The sequence below is a fragment of the Lissotriton helveticus genome, chromosome 10, assembly GCF_964261635.1.
Source record: "Lissotriton helveticus chromosome 10, aLisHel1.1, whole genome shotgun sequence".
Taxonomy (NCBI): domain Eukaryota; kingdom Metazoa; phylum Chordata; class Amphibia; order Caudata; family Salamandridae; genus Lissotriton; species Lissotriton helveticus.
The window spans coordinates 491,393,066-491,416,956 of NC_136071.1; the positions used below are offsets into that span (position 1 = coordinate 491,393,066).

The following is a 23,891-nucleotide window of genomic DNA, read 5'->3' on the forward strand; positions in this document are numbered from 1 at the left end:
AGAAATTAACTATGACTAAGTCCCTTCCTTTGCCATGCACCAAACGCAATATTGATGCATACTGACCCACCTCCACATAACCGCCAGGACTAAACTCTGTTAAAGTAGTGGATACCAGGGTCAGTAAGCCTCCCTTTGCTCTGCCTGCCAAAGGTGCTGTTGCATTCACGCTGTATGTAGTATACCCTTTGACTTGTATTTGTACTCTATGCCACGTCTCCTGGAGACATATTATGTCGTGGCCTTGCGTAATAAAACTATCCCAAAAAGGGGTAGTTATTTTAGCTGCAATTCCTGCTATGTTCCAGGTAATGGCCTTTAAGCAGTCGCCAGAGTTGTCTTGTGATGCATCATAATGTTCGGTTATTTCGGGTATCTCAATACTCACATTAAAATTTATGTCTGCAATAGCAATTACATTGGGTTTGGTCATTTTATAATTTTTACGCTGGTCAATATTTGACGTTTTTAAAACAATATCGCCTTCTACCCGATTCATACCCGGCAGACCTTGGTCGATTGCGGCTATTTCACCAGGTACAGTAACTTCGGAGTGTAGTGCTGTAGTTGGTTCTCTCAGTCAGTCATTCTGATCTAGTGAGCCAAACACCTGGAATCTGTTGTAGGTCTTGATTGTGATATTATCCCATAGATTATACAATGGTGCTGGTTCATAGGCTACATTGGAGTGGTTAGAATGGGCATCTCTAGAACAGTCAACAGTCCGCATTATAGCTTGTCTTCCTGACTGGTTCCTATAGAAATAGTCTAGGGGAAGCAGGGTTGTATTATATTCATGGTTAGAAGGTATGGGTGCATTTAGAATGGAGTCTCTAGCACAATCAGGAATCCTAAAATTTATAACTATACAATCCCCATTTATCTCCTTTTTGCTTGGTCCCACCCATCCTACTCTCTGCGTGGAAATAATTTGGTTAGCTCCACGCATTGGAAATCCACAGTTTTGAGCGAGCCAATTCAGGGTTTTGTTCTTCAAGGTTTGCTGATTTTCGAATTGGGTGGGCTTAAGCTTTGGCATGTTAGCAAGAATAGCTACATACGGTCTGCATTCTGGTGGAAGGTTAATCGTTGCGGGGATTATGTTATTATTATGCCGCGTTGGTAGTGACATTCTTGTTATTAGGCATAAGGCCCCCTTTCTCCCTTTGTCCCACAACAGGTTTCTGTCCCGTTGTGGTGTCGGAAATATTGATGGGTAAATTTTTCGGGGCAGTTACTGCAGTTACCGGGGCCGGGGTGCTAAGTACTCTAATTTCACTACCTGGCAAACTATTGGTGGGTTTACTCTTTGGTACATTAGTTGTGGATAGCTTAACTTGTGTACCAAGATGTTCTAATAAATCTAAGTTGGCTATACCCAGCTTTTCGAGGTTCTCCACTTTGTCACTTAGTGCCTTCAGTTTTTCAGCCACTGGTGTAATGTGGGATTTTACCATATACTCTAGTTGTTGAATCAGGCCCTCCATATTTGTTAAGGGTAAATTTTGCTGAATAGTTGCATGATTTACATTCATATGTTTATTTCTACTCTGCTGCAGTGTCTCTCTCTCCCTCCCTCCCTTTTTCCACTGTGGTTTGATTTATTCTCTTCCTTTTACTTCTATGTCTCTTCCCCAGCCTATTTGCGACTAACAATTTCCTACTATGGGCAGATTTATATTTAAACCGGTTAGATCCATGGTCACTCATACTGCTTAAACGACTGGTGTTAGGTGACTCATCTATTGGGATGATATCATTAGTGCCACTACCATCAGACTCCGCTATAACACTAGGCACATCGCTCACTATTGATGGATGGGGAATCTCGCTAGTTCGTAGGTTCGGGGTTAGTGACAGCCTACTCTCCCTAGTAGCAAACACAGTAGGTGGTGACTGTTGTGGTGCTTCATCTTGATTCAACCCATTCCCTGGCAAACCTGCATAGGAGTGTAATAAAAGTGAATCCTATGACATAGCTGTTGTGATTGAACTATTTGCAGGTAAATTTGCTTCTTGTGGAATGGGAGTTATCAGGCACATGCTAGGTGGTAATGAGAGGTGTCTTTCAGTATTTTCTATAGCATTGACAACAACCCCAATTGTTTTTTGTAACATTATATCAATTGCTGTTAGAGTTGGAAGTGGGGTTGGTGCCAGCATTAGTTTCCTGGTTGTTGATCGTGTGTGCATTGGAGTCTTTTTGGCCGTGGTTCTGTTTCTGGCCTCCATCAGTTCTGTATTTGGCCGGAGAGAGATCGTTCTAAAATTGACAATAATGATTACCTTAGCCGACGTTTTTGGAGGAGCCAAGGGGGGTGGCCCGGCCCGGTCTCTTTCGGCCTCTAGAGGGTCACAGAGGGCCCACCCTTTGCCCGGGCTTAGCCCGGCTCGTCCCGCGCACGTCCTCGCGGGACGAGGGAGTGATCGGTGCTTTATGCGCCTCCTGGCGCTGAGTGATGAGGGGGGCGGCGTCCTGCACACGAGGCTGCTGGTAGGTGTAGTCCTGACCGGCGGAGCCAAGCCCGGCCAGTCAGGAAGTCCAAGGCATATTACTCGGCAGAGCAAAACCTGGCCGTCACGCTGAACAGGAGACAGATAACACGCCTCAGCGGAGCAGGGAGGGCTCGGCCGGCGTGAAGACCCCTTGAAAAGTGACACCCGGTCCTCAGCAGTGGTCGGTGCTTTATGCGCCTCCTGGCGCTGAGTGATGAGGGGGGGCGGCGTCCTGCACACGAGGCTGCTGGTAGGTGTAGTCCTGACCGGCGGAGCCAAGCCCGGCCAGTCAGGAAGTCCAAGGCAGATTACTCGGCAGAGCAGAACCTGACCGTCACGCTGAACAGGAGACAGATAACACGCCTCAGCGGAGCAGGGAGGGCTCGGCCGGCGTGAAGACCCCTTGAAAAGTGCACCGGCAGTCGTGAGTGAGGGGAGAGGAGGACCACTGGGGGAAGTGTTGATGAGGGCCGCGGGAGGCGAGAAGATCATTACACATGTGGCGGCACAGCAGGGGGAGGGCTCCAGGAGGCAGGAGAGCGTTGCCTTCGTGGTGGGGAGCGTTAATGCAAAACACAAATGAGGCGTGGTTGGTGCATACAGTGCAGAGAGGCAGCGCGATTTTGGCTGTTGTGATTACGGAGGCACTTAAGAGGATTGAGGTGGTCTTCTAGACGCGCTGCGTCGCATGGACAGGCTGAGGCACTTACGGATGCCCAGGGACACGCGAGGATGCTAGCGGCACGGCACCGGGGGATATAGCATGGGGGCGTGTTACTGCGTGCTCCAGCAGGGGGTAGGGGCGGTTTTCGATGATCAGGTGACAAGGGGGGGCAGATGAGGGTAAAATGCTCAAAGGAAGTGAGGAGCACTGGCGAGGGGGCGTGAATGAATAGGGTTGTTTTATTTATGCGTCTTTATGTAGCGCGGACGTTACCCAAAGGGGTCAGAGCGTTTCACAATAGGAACAGAACTGATACATTAAGAAAGTTGCGGCGATGGGGGCCTTAGCGGGCCGTAATGGATGGAAAAGGGGCTCGCCAACCGCGTGGATATATTCAAGTGCATGACCATGTGGCAGTGCACGGGCAGGCATGCTAACCAGTTTCCGGGGGCATGTGATTAATTGGGATGCTAACGCGCTGAAAGGGGCACGCCATGTTTAATTATTGGCGCAGGGGGGCGGGGCGGGATACTCCCGGGGTACTCAGCCTGTAGGTATGCTGAGCTTCCCGCGAATAGGCACCAACTGCATGGGGCCGTTATCAATGGAGGGTGCATGCAGGTGGCATGGTGTGGAAGAGTGTAGCAGGAGACAATTGAGACACTGGGGCACTCGGCCAGTAAGTATTGCTAGTGCCCGAGCTAAAGGTGCAGGGCCGGTGTATAGAGAAGAATGCACGCCAGTGCTAGACCTGTCAAAGGGGCATAAAGGTATAGGTCAGTCAGTAATTTGCCTTCTTTTTCTTAGTAGACACGAAATGTTCGGACTATACCAGTTGCTATGTTCATGTACTTACCTGTCTTCAAGGAGGCCCGTACTACTCATTGTACAGTCTGCGCTCCATGCGACTGAGTAGACCTGAACGGCTGATGTTAGTATTATACTCGTTGTTTGTCTATGTGTGCCTCATTAAGTGTGCTCTCCTCATGCTGCCCACGCTGTATCGGTAGGACAGGCTTCAGAGAGAAGATTGCATTGGTGTGCCGCGGAGTGCGTGACGATGTGCCTTTGTGGTGCGGTTGTTTTTAGCGCCATTTCACACACTGTGAGCGGGGGATGCCCGGTTCAGAGGTGCATTATCACACAATCTCAGAGGGGGCCCCACGGGAGGCACATAGCTTAAATTGTTGTCTGTCACCAAGCACAGTCAGGCGGGCTGCACCCAATAAAGTGACGGCATCTGTCATCAAACTGGCAAGAGGCTTATTTGAGCTGAACTTCCTTTCATGTCCAGTTTACAGGGCATGGTCAACCCACCACGTGAATGAACAAAAACACGCGGGGAAGCGTGCGCGTGGCAGCTAAGAAAGCACGAGCGATTGCAATTATTGTTTTAAACCTTGTTCCATGAGCCATAATGAAAGATGCTCGGCATTTGAAAGGACTCGTTACATAAATAGTTTCTATGCTGGTAAAATGCTCTGTTATTTACACATAACAATTAAGTCAAACATGTAATAGCCTATCTATTTCTGTCATCTTGGTCAAGATTTTATATTGAAGGTGCACGCGTTTTAGATACAAAAAAACGTCGGCAGCAGAAACTCGCTTTGGTAAAGGTTTCCCAACTACCCGAAGTACTGACATCGTTACGGGGGGCCAGCGGGAAACATCCATTTGGTCTTCTTGGCAATTAAGCAGCTGGGAAATGTTATCCTAACTCCTCTACCATTGTAACCATAAAATTAACTACTGAAAGGTCGTCTTTTCTGGCAGTCTATTTACACGAAGCAATTTTCCGCAGTTAAGTTGAATAAAAGAAATTAACTTTCTACTATCCAAGAAAAATGTCGCCTGCCTGTAAGGTCTTGGCGGCTGTGTAATATACATAATATAATTTCTTTGCACTAACCTTTTGTAATTGCTTACCAAGGCCATGTTAGGCTACTATTTTAAAACTGTACAGGTCATTTGTATAATTTCAGTGGTATGGGTTAAGTGCAGAAACCCCATTTTAGGTCTCTCCAGAGGCACGTGAAACAGCACAGTAGGTTACACATTCATTGGACTTTTCTTGAGGTGAACATAAAAATGGTCGATGTAAACATGTATTGGAAGTGGTAGTCGTGCATAAATTCTTGTTTCTTTGTATTTATGGTTCCTGGCTATTTTAACGGAGAGCAGAACTACGCAAAGGAACTGCAGCACACATTAAAGAGTGTTTTTTATAGTAATGCAGAATGCTAGGCCACAGAGGCAGATAATTCACTGTGAGATAGCAAAGGTAGTTTAATAATAAGTTAATTAGTGAGCCTTTTTGCTGTGTATGGAGCTTCCACATTATGGCCCATTTAAACGTGTAATGTGCGCTTAAGTGCAACATTTCGTTTATAAGAAATATTACAATTCTAGAAAACTAATTTGAATGCATGACATTAAGAATAACAAATTGAAATGATGGTGCGTTATTGTTGGTGCTTTTTGTGGTGATGCTAGTTAGCATTGTTAAGTAGGTTGTATTCGCGAAAGTGATGTCATAGCCTGAGATTAGTCAGAGCATTATGTAGAATCATGCAGTGAAAACGTATGCATGCAGAAGGATGCGTAACAGCTCGGTGGGCGTAGGAGACTCGAACTCTGTCAGGAAATATTTTGCAAACAAGTAACTTTGGAGGTTACATAGTCACAATTACTATAGGTGGCATTACAGCCAGACCTGCAGAGTTAGCATATGGGAGTACAGGGTTTGAGTCTCAGATCTGGATCCGAGCAACATATATGAGGCTTAGTGTACATATCGTATGTGTGCAGTCATAAGGCCTAGCCTCCTCATTGGTGGGTGAATGAATGCATCTTATTTGGTGTAATTAAGGCAGCACTGCACCGAACATTAATGGCTTGTTATTCTCTTCCCTTATATGATCGTGGGAGGCGCACCACGCACGCGTGGCGGCAACATGCTCTCAAGATGGCACCTAGCGGGAACTTCAGGATGGCCGAGATATTGGTACCAGCAGACATGGGAAGGATTTCGTCTCCCGTGGGGTATCTGGTTCGTATGGTATAGGAAATTAAAAAAATAAATAAATAAATAAAACAGGGCTAGGTATAGCCTGGCCTGGGCTGAGCCATGCTGTACCTCTCCGTGCACACTAATGAGGCGGAAACACAAAAGGCGTTCTTTCTATTACATCGAAGTTTCGGTCCCCATGGGCAAAAATAGGACTGGGGTGGTTGGTCTGCCACTTTAAGTAACACCATCAGACAATGCTGGGGAGGTAGATCCAGCGGAGTCTTGCTTACAGTTGTATTATGGCTTGCAGGGCTGAGTGCCCCGGCGGTAATAAGATCAGCCGTTGGTCACTGACGTTTTCAGTTATTCGGTCCTAATGCTGCTGCCAGTGGCAATGGTGGCTAAATTGCTACAGGGTAAGTAGGTCTCGCCAGTGTCATATGGGTCAGTTCGGTATCAGCCTACATACCAATGCTTACATCTAACAACATGGTTGGGGTGATAGCAAAGGAGGTTAAGTAATTTCCGGCTTTAATAGGTCGTTTCTCATTGGGTTCTCATAGTCCTACTACTGAGTCTAAATAGCCAGCGCAAGATCCTTTTAAAGGCGATTTGCGCAAGAGGACAGCCTTCCACCCAAAGTTGGGATAATCAGTCCATGACAATGAGGAGCAGAATATATTCCTTTCCTCAAGGGTGGTTAGTACAACTTTCAGTGCCACCTTACTAGGGACAGTACATGTACACAACCACAATAGCGGGACCAATTACTGAGGACATGAGAAACAGCTGGTATTATATTGTTTGGCTGCACTAGTGACTACTATTTTAGTGGGTACATGATAAGGCTAGTCATCAGGTAAAAAATAATAACAATAATAATAATTTCTACAACTACTGCTTGCCTGGGACAAAGGCAGTACAATGTTCTTATTGCTGGGCACTTAGGTTCAATAAAAGTAATAAGCACTTGGGTTAAATAGAAGTAATAAGCTTAAGAGACTGGATAAGTGTCACCAGTCCAATGTAATACACTGGTATTAGCAGGCAGAGGGAAGTATTTCGCAAAACCTACACTGAGGCACTTACCTGGGGACAAAGTAGCAGGAAGTGGTGTATCAGTTGGATTAGACAACTGGTCCAGCCTCTCTAGAGGCTGCTTGGTAGGGGTGCCGATAAGGTACCGTATTCATAGGCTTCATCTCTGGTGCGGAGTAATTACACACCAAGCGGTATATTACCATAAGTAAGCTAGCCTGGGATACCATTGCGTGAACATCTTGCCATTTGGTTTTAACTGTGTATAGACAAGCACCAACTCCCACATAGGGAGCAGCCTCCATCAGCAGGAGGAAGCTGTACATCAAAGGAAATATCTTCAACTCACGCAGAACATTAAATGGCAGGGCGTGAGTGAGGAATCCCTGCAGAAGGGACACCTTAGAGCTTGTTGGTCTCTGGGCGTGCAAGTGAAGGGGCTCACCTGCTGTTGGTTCTGGACTTTCTGTCCTCACTTGTGATGCTCGGTGGATGTTCTTCGGGTGTTGGGCTGGGCTCCGGGCACACTGGCTAGGACAGATGTGCTGGTGATTCACTCGGGGGCGGAAAGCATGATCCCGGGGGGCAGAAGGGGAGTGAAGGAGGCCTTATTCTCTCTACTTACATGGATCAGGAGAGTATTACCGGACAACTATAATTTGGCCGGAGGTGCTCACTCTGAGAGTCTGGGGTGGTACCATTCCATCAGCCGCAGAGTGAACATGTCGGTAAAAAAGATGAATAGGGAGGTAGAGAAATTACTTACATGGATCAGGAGAGTATTACCGGACGCTACTATTATTTGGTCGGAGGTGCTCACTCGGAGAGTCTGGGGTGGTGACATTCCATCAGCCGCAGAGTGAACATGTTGGTAAAAAAGATGAATAGGGAGGTAGAGAAATTGTTGAGGGGGTCGCAGATACGTGTTATCAGACATAGCCGACTGCAGCCAGTGAATTCGGATGAATACCGGGCAGAAGGGATGCATCTGTCCAGGGCAGGGTTGGAAGTGTTTTTGTGCAAACTATCCTAGGGGCCATTGCTGTACACCTGGGAAGATTAGCAGGGCCTTAGCAAAGAAGGAGTTATTGGAAGGGGGGAGGGCAAGAGCGCCAGTGGGGCTTCTTGCCCGGTGGCGGGGTCTCGGATAAGAGAAAAGGCCGGGGGACTCTTTTTTGGACGAAAAATGGATGACTGCAGCAGGGAGGCACTCATGGCGGCTCTGGGCTGGCGGGAGAGGCGGCCGTCCTGCTGGTGGTCCTGGACTCTCTGGCCCTACCCTAGTAGCCGGTGCTTGAAAAAGGGAGTGGTGTTGTGTCCTGCTGGTACAACACGCCTCCAGAGATGCTGAACCGTAGATACATGGCGGCTCTGGGCCGGCGGGAGAGGGGGCCGTCCTGCTGGTGGTCCTGGACTCTCTGGTCCTACCCTAGTAGCCGGTGATTGAAAAAGGGGGTGGTGTTGTGTCCTGCTGGTACAACACGCCTCCGGAGATGCTGAATTGTAGATACATGGTAACCTGTGGCGCATATGTATGTAGCGCATCATTTATGTGTGAATTAAATAAAATGGTCAATGTTGGAACTTTTAACAACAATAAAAATGGTGTTTTGGTCAAATAATAAAGCTACGCAGTGGACACCATTCATTTGTAAGTGTCTTTCAGGAGGAGGGATGATCAAAGTGTGAAAGTGAATGGCACGCGATATCCCCACTATGAGAGGCACCCCCCGCGCCTAGGGGAGGGGGGCCTTTAGTGGGAATTCCGGGCCTGGAGCAGAGGTTTCGTTTCCCCAGGTCTAGTCACAAAAGTGTTAAAAGTGCGGCTCTCGAGGGAGTAGCCCTCTTTGTCTCTCGCCTCTGGGGGTTGCCAAAAGGCTCAGCAGGAGCAACAGTTGCCCACCCACCCATCCCTAAGTTCAATAATTGAGTGGCGGGGTCCCGGATAAGAGAAAAGGCCGGGGGACTCCTTTTTGGACGAAAAATGGGTGACTGCAGCAGGGAGGCAGTCATGGCGGCTCTGGCTGGCGGGAGAGGCGGCCGTCCTGCTGGTGGTCCTGGACTCTCTGGCCCTACCCTAGTAGCCGGTGCTTGAAAAAGGGGGTGGTGTTGTGTTCTGCTGGTACAACACGCCTCCAGAGATGCTGAATTGTAGATACATGGCGGCTCTGGGCTGGCGGGAGAGGGGACCGTCCTGCTGGTGGTCCTGGACTCTCTTGCCCTACCCTAGTAGCCGGTGCTTGAAAAAGGGGGTGGTGTTGTGTCCTTCTGGTACAACACGCCTCCAGAGATGCTGAATTGTAGATACATGGTAACCTGTGGTGCATATGTATGTAGCGCATCATTTATGTGTGAATTAAATAAAATGGTCAATGTTGGAACTTTTAACAAAAATAAAAATGGTGTTTTGGTCAAATAATAAAGCTACGCAGTGGACACCATTCATTTGTAAGTGTCTTTCTGGAGGAGGGATGATCAAAGGGTGAAAGTGAATGGCACGCGATATCCCCACTATGACATGTCTCCAAAGTAACAATCTATTTCTCACTGTACTCATTTAGTCACAACACATACACTTGTTGCAGAATTAAAGGTGGTGAAATGTATGCAACATTTTATGTTACGATTCGTCTCCACAGCAACTATCTGTCTTCTTGCTGACTGTGTATGTACATTTTTTTTAATTGCAGAATTAAAGATGAAGTTTTAAGTTAGTTTGCGTGCTAAGCATACTTGCGGTGGATGTCGCGCTGTGCATCGGGCAAGAGGCAGTGTGGTTTGTTCAACTAAATTTTCATAGAGGATGGCAGCATTGTACTTTTTCAAACCTTCTATCTCTTGCTGCTTCTGTGGTCTCTTTGTTCTCACTGATGCACTACGACAGTAGGAAATCGTGGGTGGTGATTGACAGACTGCGGTCCAGACAGGTACCTTCTCTCAGGTCTGCGACAGTCAGTTGTCTGAGAGATGGATTCAACTGGTTGCCAAATATGTAGTGTCTTCTGGTAGTGCGGAACCCACGACAGCAGACAAAAAATAGGCATGAATGTAGTTTAATGTGACAGGGAAACGCCAACTAATCGGTGACCAGCCACAAGGCTCTAACTGGCTAACAACAAACAGGAGTATGGAATTAGAATGCCAAGTCAAGGACGAACTTGAGACAAGGAAGAATGAGGCTCATGGTGCAGCACGAGACAAAATCAACTAGTGATGTAAAACATAGCAGTAAACACATAATTCAGTTTAGTTAAAAACTATTTATTTAGGCACAGAGGCCATAAAAGCATATAAAACAGTTTAGACAATTTAAAATATGAATATCTAAAAAAATCATAAAAACATATAAAAAACAATCCTTCTCATCTTGTTACAAACGTAAGTCAAATTTGTAAGGTGCAAAATGGAGGGAATAAAGGAGATCAGCCAAATAGTAGTATTTGTGGAGTATACATACATTGTACAACATATCACATCAATGCATCTACAGTGGATTCCCTATCAGATGAGGCACAAAACTTTGCACTTATTCTCCAAATAGCCACCAAATATTGAGAGAGCCCAAAAACAAATGGCTTCCTAAGGTCACTTCTAAAAATCTTTAAAGCAACTTTATATTTCCTTGTGTCCAGATTTCAACATAATGGTAGCAGCCAGTTTCGCCTGACACTGGTAGGCTGAGCAGAAGAACAGGACATGTTCTATAGTCTTCTCCTTAGAAGCCCCACTAGCTGGGCACCACTCGTCATCAGCCCTGAGAACTTTAGACTACCTGCTTGTGTAATACTGAAGAGAAAGTGTTCCATAGCGTAGTTGCAAAAACAAGCGCCTAGCCAAATGAGGTTCGATCTCATCCAAGAAATCTTCTCTGCCATAAAAACCTTTGGCTATAAGAAATGCGTCACTCGTAGGCCTCAACTATCCTAGGAGCATATTGCAAGATCTTTATAAGTCCAAAAGGCTGTTTTTAGATATTAAAAAACAAAACAGGTATGTGGAGGGTCAAGGGGATATTTAATGACCTGTCTGCTCATACCCCTAAATACAATATACAACACACAAAAGAGCAGACCAGGTCTGGAGAAAAATGTGTAGCTGTACTAGCCAGGGTGCAATAAAAGGATGTATACATGAACACATGATGCTGAAAATCACTGGCTAGATGAATCCCATCAGACCACCCTTGTGGTGGAATTTACGTCATGTGGGATGTTTCTGATCATTCCAAAACACAACCGACCTTGTAGTGCCGATGTAGAAATGGATGTCAGGAAGATAGCCGTGATAATCATCATAAAGTGATATTGACTAAAGTGCAGTGCCTATATGACAGTAGTGAAATAAAATTGACTACATGGGCGTTGTAAAGTATTCAAACCGCACTCAATGTGTCAAAAAGTTAAAAACACGCCGGGTAATAGGATTACCCAATGGCGCAGTGAAGAACGGTCGACATGTTTCAGCTCTAGGGGCTTTCCCCCAGCTTTCTTCAGGACCATAACCAGAAAAGCTACTACAACCATGAGTAAAATGTTAAATCAATACCAAACAATGTACTAAAAAATAGGTACATATCTACCAGGAACCATCACAGTTGAATGTCCACTGGAAGGAAAGGAGAACATCTTCTTCCCAGCCTTGTGTGGGTGAAGACCTCACCTCACCCGGCAACCGCTCGGGAGTATGAGGCCCCGCTCTGTCCGTCGGTGCCTCCGATGGTGAACCGCTCGGTTCACCATCGGAGGCACCGACGGACAGAGCGGGGCCTCATACTCCCGAGCGGTTGCCGGGTGAGGTGAGGTCTTCACCCACACAAGGCTGGGAAGAAGATGTTCTCCTTTCCTTCCAGTGGACATTCAACTGTGATGGTTCCTGGTAGATATGTACCTATTTTTTAGTACATTGTTTGGTATTGATTTAACATTTTACTCATGGTTGTAGTAGCTTTTCTGGTTATGGTCCTGAAGAAAGCTGGGGGAAAGCCCCTAGAGCTGAAACATGTCGACCGTTCTTCACTGCGCCATTGGGTAATCCTATTACCCGGCGTGTTTTTAACTTTTTGACACATTGAGTGCGGTTTGAATACTTTACAACGCCCATGTAGTCAATTTTATTTCACTACTGTCATATAGGCACTGCACTTTAGTCAATATCACTTTATGATGATTATCACGGCTATCTTCCTGACATCCATTTCTACATCGGCACTACAAGGTCGGTTGTGTTTTGGAATGATCAGTAACATCCCACATGACGTAAATTCCACCACAAGGGTGGTCTGATGGGATTCATCTAGCCAGTGATTTTCAGCATCATGTGTTCATGTATACATCCTTTTATTGCACCCTGGCTAGTACAGCTACACATTTTTCTCCAGACCTGGTCTGCTCTTTTGTGTGTTGTTTTTAGATATTCCCTCAACCTCATTGGGAGAAGTCCACATAGATGTAAGCACACTTTCTCTCCGAGTATTATTTACATACTTATCATCTCATGGTATTTTATAGGAGCCCATATAACTAAGTATCTATGGTAAACCTGCCCGATACTGTTGTAGCTCTGGGGTAACCCAGTCCCTCCTTCGGTACAAGATACAGGGCATATCAATTTTATCTGTAAGTGCTCTCAACCCGCCATCAAGTCTGGGGAAAGTAAAGGATTATTTATGGGAACGCCTACCAGTTGTCAAATGAACCGGTTTTTCACTAACTCAAGCAGGGGTGTGTCTAAGTGACCCCAGAGCTCTGCACCATACAATGCCGCCCCCAGGGCTTGCTATAAATATACTTGTAGGGCTAGGTGGACAGGTCAAAATTGCGAGCTGCGTGCCATCTTGAATATACCAGCCGCAGCTTGCTCTAACTTATGCATATGCTGGGTAATATGCCTGCCACCTCAAGTGTTAAAGTAACACCCAAATATGTGAAGGCGTATACTCTTTCAAGGGAAGTTCCTGCTAAGATTTAGGATCATTTACTTTGTTTTACCTACATTGATTTCAAGGGCCTGAACCGTACAAAAATCGACAAACATGAGGGCAGGGATCCTAAGGTTTGTCAACCTAGGAGCATCGTTAATATTCTGCCCCCAAAAACCCATAAGACCGTTTATATAGGGAGGAAAGAGTGTTGGGGAGGGTACACAGCCCTGCCTTACCCCCCTTTTTACAGAGAATAGCTCAGTGAGCTCACCGGCCTGGCCGCACCTCACCTGCACATAATTATTCATATGCAATAATATTGAGTAGATAACTCAGTACCCCAAGTTGGCCTTCTGACTAAATCAAATGCGGAATGGAGGTCAACAAACACGACATACAGGTGACCACCTTCCAGTACAGCATCAGGAGGTGGAACAACTGATCAATCATCCTCTGGATGTGTTAGGCATTGGCACTGAACTTCTCTTTTGCTTGGCATGCAGGTTGCAGTTTCGCCTTGCTAGCTATTAAAGGGCATGCCCTTTCCTTGCTGAGCCTACCGCTGTACATTTCAAACGCTTTCTCTTCACCTATTGGCTAGATCTTTCTCTTTCTAGGGCAGTCTCGTATTTAAAGTCCACATTTGTACATATTTCAACAGCAGGCTTGCTCTGTTTGCATTGAGTTACTTCTGGGCTGGTTATTTCACTGTGTGCATTCCAAGTCTTCCAGGACCATTCCTAGGTACTTTCTTTAATCACTGAAAATGTTAAACTATATATATATTTTTCAGTTTTTTTCTCTCCTTCTCTTTTGTTATTGCTTAATGATGGCCACTCCGCAGCAGGCTTATGTTATCCAGCCCCCTCCATTTTTTACGTCATGTTGGCAAACCTATAATCAAATGGGTTCATTAGTTTAGACTATCTGAAGCCCATGTAGTTGCTATTGATGCTTCTGGTTACAGTCCTGCTCGCAAGTTTGCACTGTTCTATGCTGCCCAAAGCATTTTTGACAGCTTACCTCCTTTTCCTGCACCGTCTGGAGATGGTCCTTGGTGCAATTATTTATAGCCTTTGGCTAGGTTGAGCAAACAGTTCTCGGATGAACCAAATATTATGCTGGAACGTCAAGCATTCTCTAAGCACAAACAACAACCTGAAGAAAATGTTCAGGAATATGTATCATCTCTAAGAGTTTAAGCCGATGCTTGTGAATTTGGTCCGAACCTAGATATTTACATTTGAGATCATTTTGTATTTAATTGAGCCACTAGAAAGGTTCAGGAAATGTTACTGAGCTGCAGAAATCCCACATTTCCTGAGGTTCTTAAGTTGGCTAAAAGGATCAAAAGATCTCTTATGTCTTAAAAAATTCTTCATCTCAAGCCATTTAATATCAATGCTATAATGCCTAATGTAGAGGTTTCTGAAGAGGTCTGCTCTGTAAGAGCTAGTTGGAGATCATTCAAGGGTTCCAACAAAAAAGTGTTTGGTTCTTGTTACAGATGTGGTTCCAAAAGCCACTTGAGCAATTTTCCAAGCTGCCCTGCAGTAGGCCAGGAATGTCTTTTGTGTAAAAAACCAAAATGGGGCATTTCCAAATAATGTGCAAGGGTTCTAATAATGCGAGACAGTTTTTCATAAATTAGTAGTGTGGATGTAGCTGTTTCTTCCTGTGCTGATGCTGTCATTAATGTGATTCGTATTCTGGATGATGGTGATAAAGTGTGCTCTATTAAAGGTCCAATATGTGATATTATCATTGATAAAGTCACACTCGTGGTTATGGCAGATTCAAGGTCACCCAAAATCACCCTTAGAGACTCTACATTTGATGAACAGTGGGGTAAGGATTATTGTTTGATGCCTACTCACATTAACCCTAAAGCTTTTGGTGAAAAGGACATTGATATGTTGGGTTACTTTATTGCCTTGTCTTGGGAGGAAAACTGAAACCAAAGTTTATGTTGCTGTAAAAGGGAGGGATATTGTTGGGTGGCGAGATTTGGCCAAGATGGGCATAGTGTTAGTTCCAGGCTCACCCAACCACATGGTTTTAGGAGAAATGCCTGTTCCTTTGGTTGATTTTGCTAAAAAATCTGTTGCAGACATTTTAGCTGATTTTGAGCCTTTGTTTTCCAATCAGGTTGGAAGAATTAAAGGTCTTGAGCATAAGATTAAGTTAATCCCTGGAGCTCAACCTGTAACTCATAAAGTTTGTCCTGTCCCTCTGAGTGCCAGAGTTGATTTTAAGAATTTTCTTGACTCTTTGCTTGCTCAAGGCATCATCCAGCCCACAGATGTATCACAGTGGCTGGCACACATTGTCGTAGTGCAAAAAAAGGAATAATGAAATGGTTGTGGGCTGACTTGCGAGCTCTGAACAAGAATATAGTAGCGGATGGCTTGCCCAAGATTCAAGAATTATTGACTAGCCTTGGCGGAGCATAGTGGCTTTCCACAGCTGACCTTAGGGCAGCATATCATCAAATTGCCTTGTCTCCTGAATCAGAAGAGCTCACTACATTTGTGATTCCCTATGGAGGGTACAAATACTTGAGGTTTCCCTTTGGTCTGGTGTCTGCCGCCAGCGTGTTACAAAAGCTTATGGATAGCTTATTTGGGGACATTGCTGGCATGCAGGCGTATCAGGAAGACATTCTGGTTTACGCCAAGGATATGAGGAAGGTTTTTACTATTTTGCTGGAAAGAGGCATGACTGTCAGGTGGAAAAATGCAAGTTTGCAACAATTGAATTGGAGTACCTGGGTCACATGATCACTAGTAAGGGCATTAGTCCCAAGGTGTCACTTGTTAAAGCTATTAGTGGAGCTAAAGCTCCAGCAGATAAGGATGCTTTGCGGTCATTTCTGGAGCTAGCAGAATATTATGGCTGTTTTCTTTCTGGGTTTGCCCAGTATGTTGAATCTTTGAGACTGTTGCTCAGAAAGGGACACATATTTGTATGGTCACATGATCAGAATAAGGCTTTTGAGAAAGTTAAAGAATTAACTGTAAATGCCCCAGCACTTTGTGCTTTTTGTGAGAACCACACCTCTGTCATACGTGTTGATGCCTGTTCCCAAGGTTTGGGTGTGGTCCTCAGTCAGAAAGCCATTGATGGAGATACGACTATTGGCTTTGCGTCTAGGGCCTTGAGACCTCATGAGCAACAGTACAGCACCATTTAGAGGGAACCACTGCCTTGTGTTTGGGCTGTTCACAAATTTAGAACATAAAAATGGGGAACAAAGTTTGAGTTAGTCACAGATCACCAGCACTTGGTGCATGTCTTTTCTAATTGTTTGCGCTCCAATATGTCCTCCAGACTTACCAGACTTCTCTCAAAACTTTAGGAGTACAACTTCATTGTGAGTCATATTTCTGGCGCTAAGAACTTTCGTGCTGATTGTTTATCTTGCATGGCTCTTGATTGTGATAATGATGACCCTATTGATGATGTTCAATGTGTTGCGCTCATTGATGCCCTTTCCAATTATCAGTCGGTTTTAAGTGAAGGTGTTAGGTCCAAAGCCTCATCAGATGATCCCATTTTAGGCAAGATAGTTGAGTACATTGTGAAAGGCTGGGGTGATATTAGAATTTTGTCTGGGGATTTAAGAACCTTTGCACACATTTCGGATGAGTTATCATTTGAAAATGCCATTGTGGTAAGGGGGAACAAATTTGTGCAGCTTGCAAATGTACCTAAGCTCATTATTTCTCAATGAGTTTAGGTACATTTGCAAGCTGCACAAATGTGTTCCCCCTTACCACAGACCCTTAGCATCCCTGTTGTGTTTATTGATAGTTAGACTGGGGGATAGGATGTTAGTTGGTCTTTAAAATACTTCCCCTTAGACCCTCCTCATGTTTTGTTTTTTGATCGTTCAGTGCAGCCACGGCTGCGGGTCTCTCTACATAGGCTAGCTGAATTAGCTTGACCTTTAGTTACTTTTCTTCTGATACCGTTAGGTGGACACTGAGATGGCGGACTTCGCGGGCCTAGCCTTTGATGATGAAACTCTAAACTCCATTTTAATGGACAATCCAAGTATGTTGGACTCCATACCAACCACAGGACCAAGTACCCCAAAAGACTGGGATGCTATTGTCAATCTGAAAAAGAGCCATATCCGTACCATCATTCACGGACAAATTATGGCCGAATATTTACATGGAAAATGTGCCCCTACGGGCTTATTGGTAACCAATGCCCCAAGACTTTTTTTGACAGACAAAGCCTTCCTCAAAGATTGGTTATTGATCGCGTGGCGATGCACCCGCGACTGGCTCATTCTTATAATTACAACTGCGAAAAGGGTGGCAGATGCAATACTCATCGAAATACAACTGTTAGAGGGTCAAATTAAAACAACACTTTCCACCAAACAGTTCCAGAAACAACTAGATGAGGCTAACAAAACAAATAAAGAATACAGGGACCCTATTTTCTTTGCGAAAATCGAAAAATTCAAAAAAGACTTGGCCAAGTTCTCCCATGAAAAAATCTATCCCTATACAAGTGACAATTACACCACTCCCGAATTCACTAAGAAGGGGAAGAACTATGTGTCAAGCTATTCTACATCTTCCTCTGACCCAGACTCCAGTGATTCGGACACTGGTCCCAGTGGGAGACCTCAATGGAGAGGGAGAGGTCAAAACCACCGATCAAACCGTAGGCCAGCAGGTCAAGGGAATTTCTATCCACCAGGCCCATGGTGGAGTCCACCGCCTTGGGGATACCCACAGTTCCCACACCCTATGCCTCAGTACCACCCGCAGCCCCAATTTTATGACGACCAAGCTTTTTTAGGACAGGGCCGGGGTCGGAGCAGGGGCAGACGGAGAGGCCAACCATCAGTTCAGGTACAGTGGCAAGACGAACAAGACCCCCCAAACACTCGCAGCAACAAACGAGGCCAGTAACTATCGTTCCAGGGAGTAATGAGGACCTGGTAGTCAACTTGAGTTCACGAACCCTTAACCCCATGGAACATCAAGTCCTCAATAAAGGATTAGGGTTTGTGCCCACTTACAGTGGAGATGCTTTTCAACTACGTGGTGAGGTAGAAAAATTCTTCCGCAAAGTTCGTCTCCACTTCTTCTTTTCTGACAAAGATCGAGACCAGACTGAGACCATCACCAACACTGGTCTCAAAAAGAAATCCACTTTCATGCCCTTGTTACAACAAGTACCTCCTAAGGTAGGTGCATTTGAAAAAGCAGTGATTCACGAAATCAGTTCCCTGAATCTGTCAGACAAGGAGACATTTCAGAATTTGTCAAAAGCTGAGAAAATGGCATTAGATAATTTGTCGAAGGACAAAGATATCACGATCAAACCCGCAGACAAGGGCAGTGCAATAGTTATTCTTGACCCCACCACTTATCGAGCGGAATGCTTGAGACAATTAGGAGATACCAATTCCTATACCCTACTCAGCACTAATCCTACTAGCAGACTTACCACTGAGATCAAGAATCTAGTAGAAGAAGCGAGTGTTGAAGGCTGGATTACGGCACAGGAAGCAACATTTTTGATTACTCCACACCCAGTGATTCCGTACTTTTATGCCCTGCCCAAAATTCATAAACCAGCAAGGCCACCCCCTGGACGACCTATTATTTCAGGGATTGAGCCTCTCCTTGAACCCCTTTCTTCTTTTGTTGACTTCTTTCTCAGACCACTCGTGCAGACTATGCCGACTTACCTTCAGGACACTAAAGACGTTCTTCGTCTTTTGCCAGATAGTTCAACGTCGAGTCTGACATCCTTGTGAGTTTCGACGTTGAATCTCTGTACACCTGCATTCCGCAGGAAGAAACCTTACAGGCAGTGAGGGGATTACTGGAAGAAAACACTCATGACAGTATCACACGATTCCTTTCATCATGGAACTAGCAAGACTTGCCATGACTGAAAACTTCTTTCAGTTCGAAGATTCCTTGTACCTTCAGACATCAGGTACGTCAATGGGGAGCATTTTCGCCCCTAGTCTGGCTAATTTGTATGTCCATCTCTTTGAGACACAGTACGTCCTCAACCACACCAACCCGTATTACCATCAAACGGTGTTGTGGAAGAGATATATCGACGACGTACTAGTGGTATGGCGAGGAGATGTGACCTCTATACTTGCATTTCAGGGTTGGTTGAACATCCAGAACCAATTCCTAAGGTTCACAGTAGAATACAGCGAGAGGGAACTCTCGTTTTTAGACCTACTCATCTACCCTCAAGATGGTCATCTAGCAAGCAAACTATACCGCAAGCCCATGTCCTGGAATTCTCTACTGAGATTTGACAGCTACCATCCACGCTCTCTAAGAGAGAACCTGCCTTTTGGACAATTTCTAAGAGTTCAAAGGAATTGTTCTGATAAATCAGACTTTAAAGTCCAGGCTGAAGATCTCTGTTCCAAATTAAAACAATGTCTGGATCCAAGTAAACTAGTCAGAAGATCGTGTAAGAGGGCCTCCAATAATCCTCGATCAGCCTTGCTAGCTCCACCTGTGGCAAAACCACCTTTGGAGCGCCTGACCTTTGTGACTACTTTTAGCACAGTATCCACGCAGGTCCAAAAGATTATACGGAGAAACTGGCGCATTCTTGAAACTGCGGGCAAAGATGTTCCTCTAACTTAAGGGACGAGCTAGTACACACTAGACCACGATCTATAGCTCAAAATTCCATCACTATACTCTGGAATCTATCTCCAGTTCAAGGACATCACCCTCGTGGCAATTGCTCGGTGTGCCCTCAAACTAAGAAAACTCTTACGGTGGACATTGGTACAACGCGTCCTTGGGTGCTCAAGAAACACACCAATTGCAATAGTGAAGGGGTCATATATCTAATCAGGTGCCCCTGTTCACTATGCTATGTTGGCATGAAGACAAGGAAAGTGAAACTAAGAATTCAGGAACACAAAAGCACAATCAGGCGTAACAAACAGGCCACACGTCTCACTAACCATTTCATGACAATGAAACATTCGGCTGACGACATGGAATGGCTAGTCTTAGAACAGCCGTTTATTCCCTCACATGTTAGAGACATTTCAATACCTGTTCACTAGAGAACAAAAGTGGATTTTTAAGCTTAAGTGCGACACCACGGGACTAAACGATGACATCCCCTGGGTCCAACTTTGATCCCCTGGCAGCCTGATATCTGTCAAGAGTTTCTCTGAATTTGTTCTTGACCATTGTTTGGTGAGTCCTCATAAGGATAGAGTATATACACCCCCCTTTGCATTTACATCGAAAACAATGTGCCGTTATTTCTGGATTTTCGAAACAGGATTTGCATCACAAATTTCCTGTGGAAGTAACCTTAACTTTGGTGACGACAACTGGCTTATTAATCTCTGTCGGCATTGTTAATTAATGACACATGCCACGCGTGATAAACCAGAACTTTACAAATAATTTTATGTTTTTCACGTTCTCTTTGTCTCCTAAGCAACCCGTTAATGGCTCAATTATGATGCTACAGATAGCGGGCATCGTTTTGGGGTTTTTTACTTCCGTTTCCGGTGTGCCAGAACCAACCAATCGAAGGAAACTCCACTTTCCATGCGCTAACCAATCATGAGAAAGAAACGGATGCTTTCTTTCTGGTCCACATTCCCGCACTTGTAAAATAGCCGCAAATGATTCAATCAGTCAAAAGCTAGCGGCGTGTTTTATTTTTAATTTTTATTTTAGGTTTCCCCTTTTCTGTCTGTTTCTAGTTTAATGACGGGCAACTTGAGGGTGAACGATAAACCTTTTCCGTTAACGGATATCATGGCAACAGATAGCATGGCGAACGCTTCCTGTTTTTGTTCGCATTTTCTTTCTGGTCTCGTGTGCATAAACCAATCAGGACACAGAGGCCATCGTTCCCTTTCTGGTCCGCTATGTGCTTTTAAAAACCAGCGCATCGGTTTGCCTCCCACCTTCCCCTTGGCTCAGATGGAAGTGGGAGGCACCGACGGACAGGTGGGTGTTCGGGTTTCTTGGTCACTAGACACCTTCTTTGTTGAGCTGAATGGCGGCTCCGTTTGAGGTTGCAGCATCGCTATCGTTGTTATATTTCAAAACTATTGCTGTGCTTTCCACTTAATTAGCTTTTCAAAGATGGTGTAAGACTTTAAATATGATCTTTTTGAGTATGTAATAATAGGAGTATGGCAACTCATTTTTACAAACTTGTCATCTCATGCTGGGTCTCAGCAGTCCCCCCATTTTTGTGTTTATCCTTTCCATTCAGAATGTTCTGCTTGAAGCTTATTAATATAAGGAGAACAATAAAATATATGTTACTTCCTTCTCATTTTTTAGAGCGGGGCCTCTTTTTGACCTGAGCGAGTGCCAGGCGAGGTGAGGCAACTTCCATAACAATTTATGGGTGAGTTATCCAACTAAAAATGTAATTATGTGGACACAAATGCTCGATTGTTGGCTTTTGTACTCATTACATTTATAATAATTATATTTATAATTGTATAACCTTTTTCTGTTATAGGAGAGTTCTCTTTATGAGGTGAGACCACCATGAAATTTTTTTTCAACTGGTAGGTCATTTATTTTTCTTCACTTTTTCACCGTTGCAGTAGTGTATTCATAATAGGTCCTGACGAAAGCCTTGTGAGGCTGAAACATGTTGACCAATTTATCTCTACATCTGATAGTGATATTTGTTACATACACTATCTTCACTCTGCTTTTAATCTTGCCAGCATGATGACCTCCTTTAATAAAGTCGTCTTATTGGCATCATACTAGGCAATCTTAATCTCACTATTTCACACACTTTTTGAGCACTGCAACTTTACCCTCATTCATCCTGCCTATACTTTCCGTTGGCTCTCCATCACTGGTGGATCTGTTGTGAATATTCCTCTACATATCAGTAAAGAGGTACTTAGCAGATACCAGTTTTCAAACTAAACCCAGATGATGAGACTCCGCCAATGGGTGGTTTGATGGGTATTTTTCTACACTGTTCTTCCTCTCCCTCTCCTTACACAATCTACCTTTCTTAACACTTCTGTGAGCATCGGTTGATTGTAATTGTTCTTTTAGACCCTTAGCATCCCTTTTGTGTTTATTGATAGTTAGACTGGGGGATAGGATGTTAGTTGGTCTTTAAAATACTTCCCCTTAGACCCTCCTCATGTTTTGTTTTTTTGATCGTTCAGTGCAGCCACGGCTGCGGGTCTCTCTACATAGGCTAGCTGAATTAGCTTGACCTTTAGTTACTTTTCTTCTGATACCGTTAGGTGGACACTGAGATGGCGGACTTCGCGGGCCTAGCCTTTGATGATGAAACTCTAAACTCCATTTTAATGGACAATCCAAGTATGTTGGACTCCATACCAACCGCAGGACGAAGTACCCCAAAAGACTGGGATGCTATTGTCAATCTGAAGAAGAGCCATACCCGTACCATCATTCACGGACAAATTATGGCCGAATATTTACATGGAAAATGTGCCCCTACGGGCTCATTGGTAACCAATGCCCCAAGACTTTTTTTGACAAACAAAGCCTTCCTCAAAGATTGGTCATAGATCGCGTGGCGATGCACCCGCGACTGGCTCATTCTTATAATTACAACTGCGAAAAGGGTGGCAGATGCAATACTCATCGAAATACAACTGTTAGAGGGTCAAATTAAAACAACACTTACCACCAAACAGTTCCAGAAACAACTAGATGAGGCTAACAAAACAAATAAAGAATACAGGGACCCTATTTTCTTTGCGAAAATCGAAAAATTCAAAGACTTGGCCAAGTTCTCCCATGAAAAAATCTATCCCTATACAAGTGACAATTACACCGCTCCAGAATTCACTAAGAAGGGGAAGAACTATGGGTCAAGCTATTCTACATCTTCCTCTGACCCAGACTCCAGTGATTCGGACACTGGTCCCAGTGGGAGACCTCAATGGAGAGGAAAAGGTCAAAACCACCGATCAAACCGTAGGCCAGCAGGTCAAGGGAATTTCTATCCACCAGGCCCATGGTGGACTCCACCGCCTTGTGGATACCCACAGTTCCCACGCCCTATGCCTCAGTACCACCCGCAGCCCCAATTTTATGACGACCAGGCTTTTTTAGGACAGGGCCGGGGTCGGAGCAGGGGCAGACGGAGAGGCCAGCTATCAGTTCAGGTACAGTGGCAAGACAAACAAGACCCCCCAAACACTCGCAGCAACAAACGAGGCCAGTAACTATCGTTCCAGGGAGTAATGAGGACCTGGTAGTCAACTTGAGTTCACGAACCCTTAACCCCATGGAACATCAAGTCCTCAATAAAGGATTAGGGTTTGTGCCCACTTACAGTGGAGATGCTTTTCAACTACGTGGTGAGGTAGAGAAATTCTTCCGCAAAGTTCGTCTCCACTTCTTCTTTTCTGACAAAGATCGAGACCAGACTGAGACCATCACCAACACTGGTCTCAAAAAGAAATCCACTTTCATGCCCTTGTTACAACAAGTACCTCCTAAGGTAGGTGCATTTGAAAAAGCAGTGATTCACGAAATCAGTTCCCTGAATCTGTCAGACAAGGAGACATTTCAGAATTTGTCAAAAGCTGAGAAAATGGCATTAGATAACTTGTCGAAGGACAAAGATGTCACGATCAAACCCGCAGACAAGGGCGGGTCAATAGTTATTCTTGACACCACCACTTATCGAGCGGAATGCTTGAGACAATTAGGAGATACCAATTCCTATACCCTACTCAGCACTAATCCTAC

General features: G+C 44.8%; 1 protein-coding gene across 6 annotated transcripts in view; it reads right to left on the bottom strand.

Moving 5' to 3' along the window:
* The window catches only part of LOC144784299 (WW domain-binding protein 2-like), a 431,126-nt gene that overhangs the window by 118,511 nt on the left and 288,724 nt on the right, over nucleotides 1-23,891 (bottom strand). Inside the window, exon 1 of one of the 6 annotated variants that reach the window (XM_078662995.1) lies at nucleotides 2,287-2,592. The exons of the other annotated variants lie outside the window; for them this stretch is intronic. The gene's annotated coding sequence lies outside the window, so the exon portion shown is untranslated. Of the gene's footprint in view, nucleotides 1-2,286; nucleotides 2,593-23,891 lie in introns of those variants that run through there. 6 annotated transcript variants of the gene reach the window in all.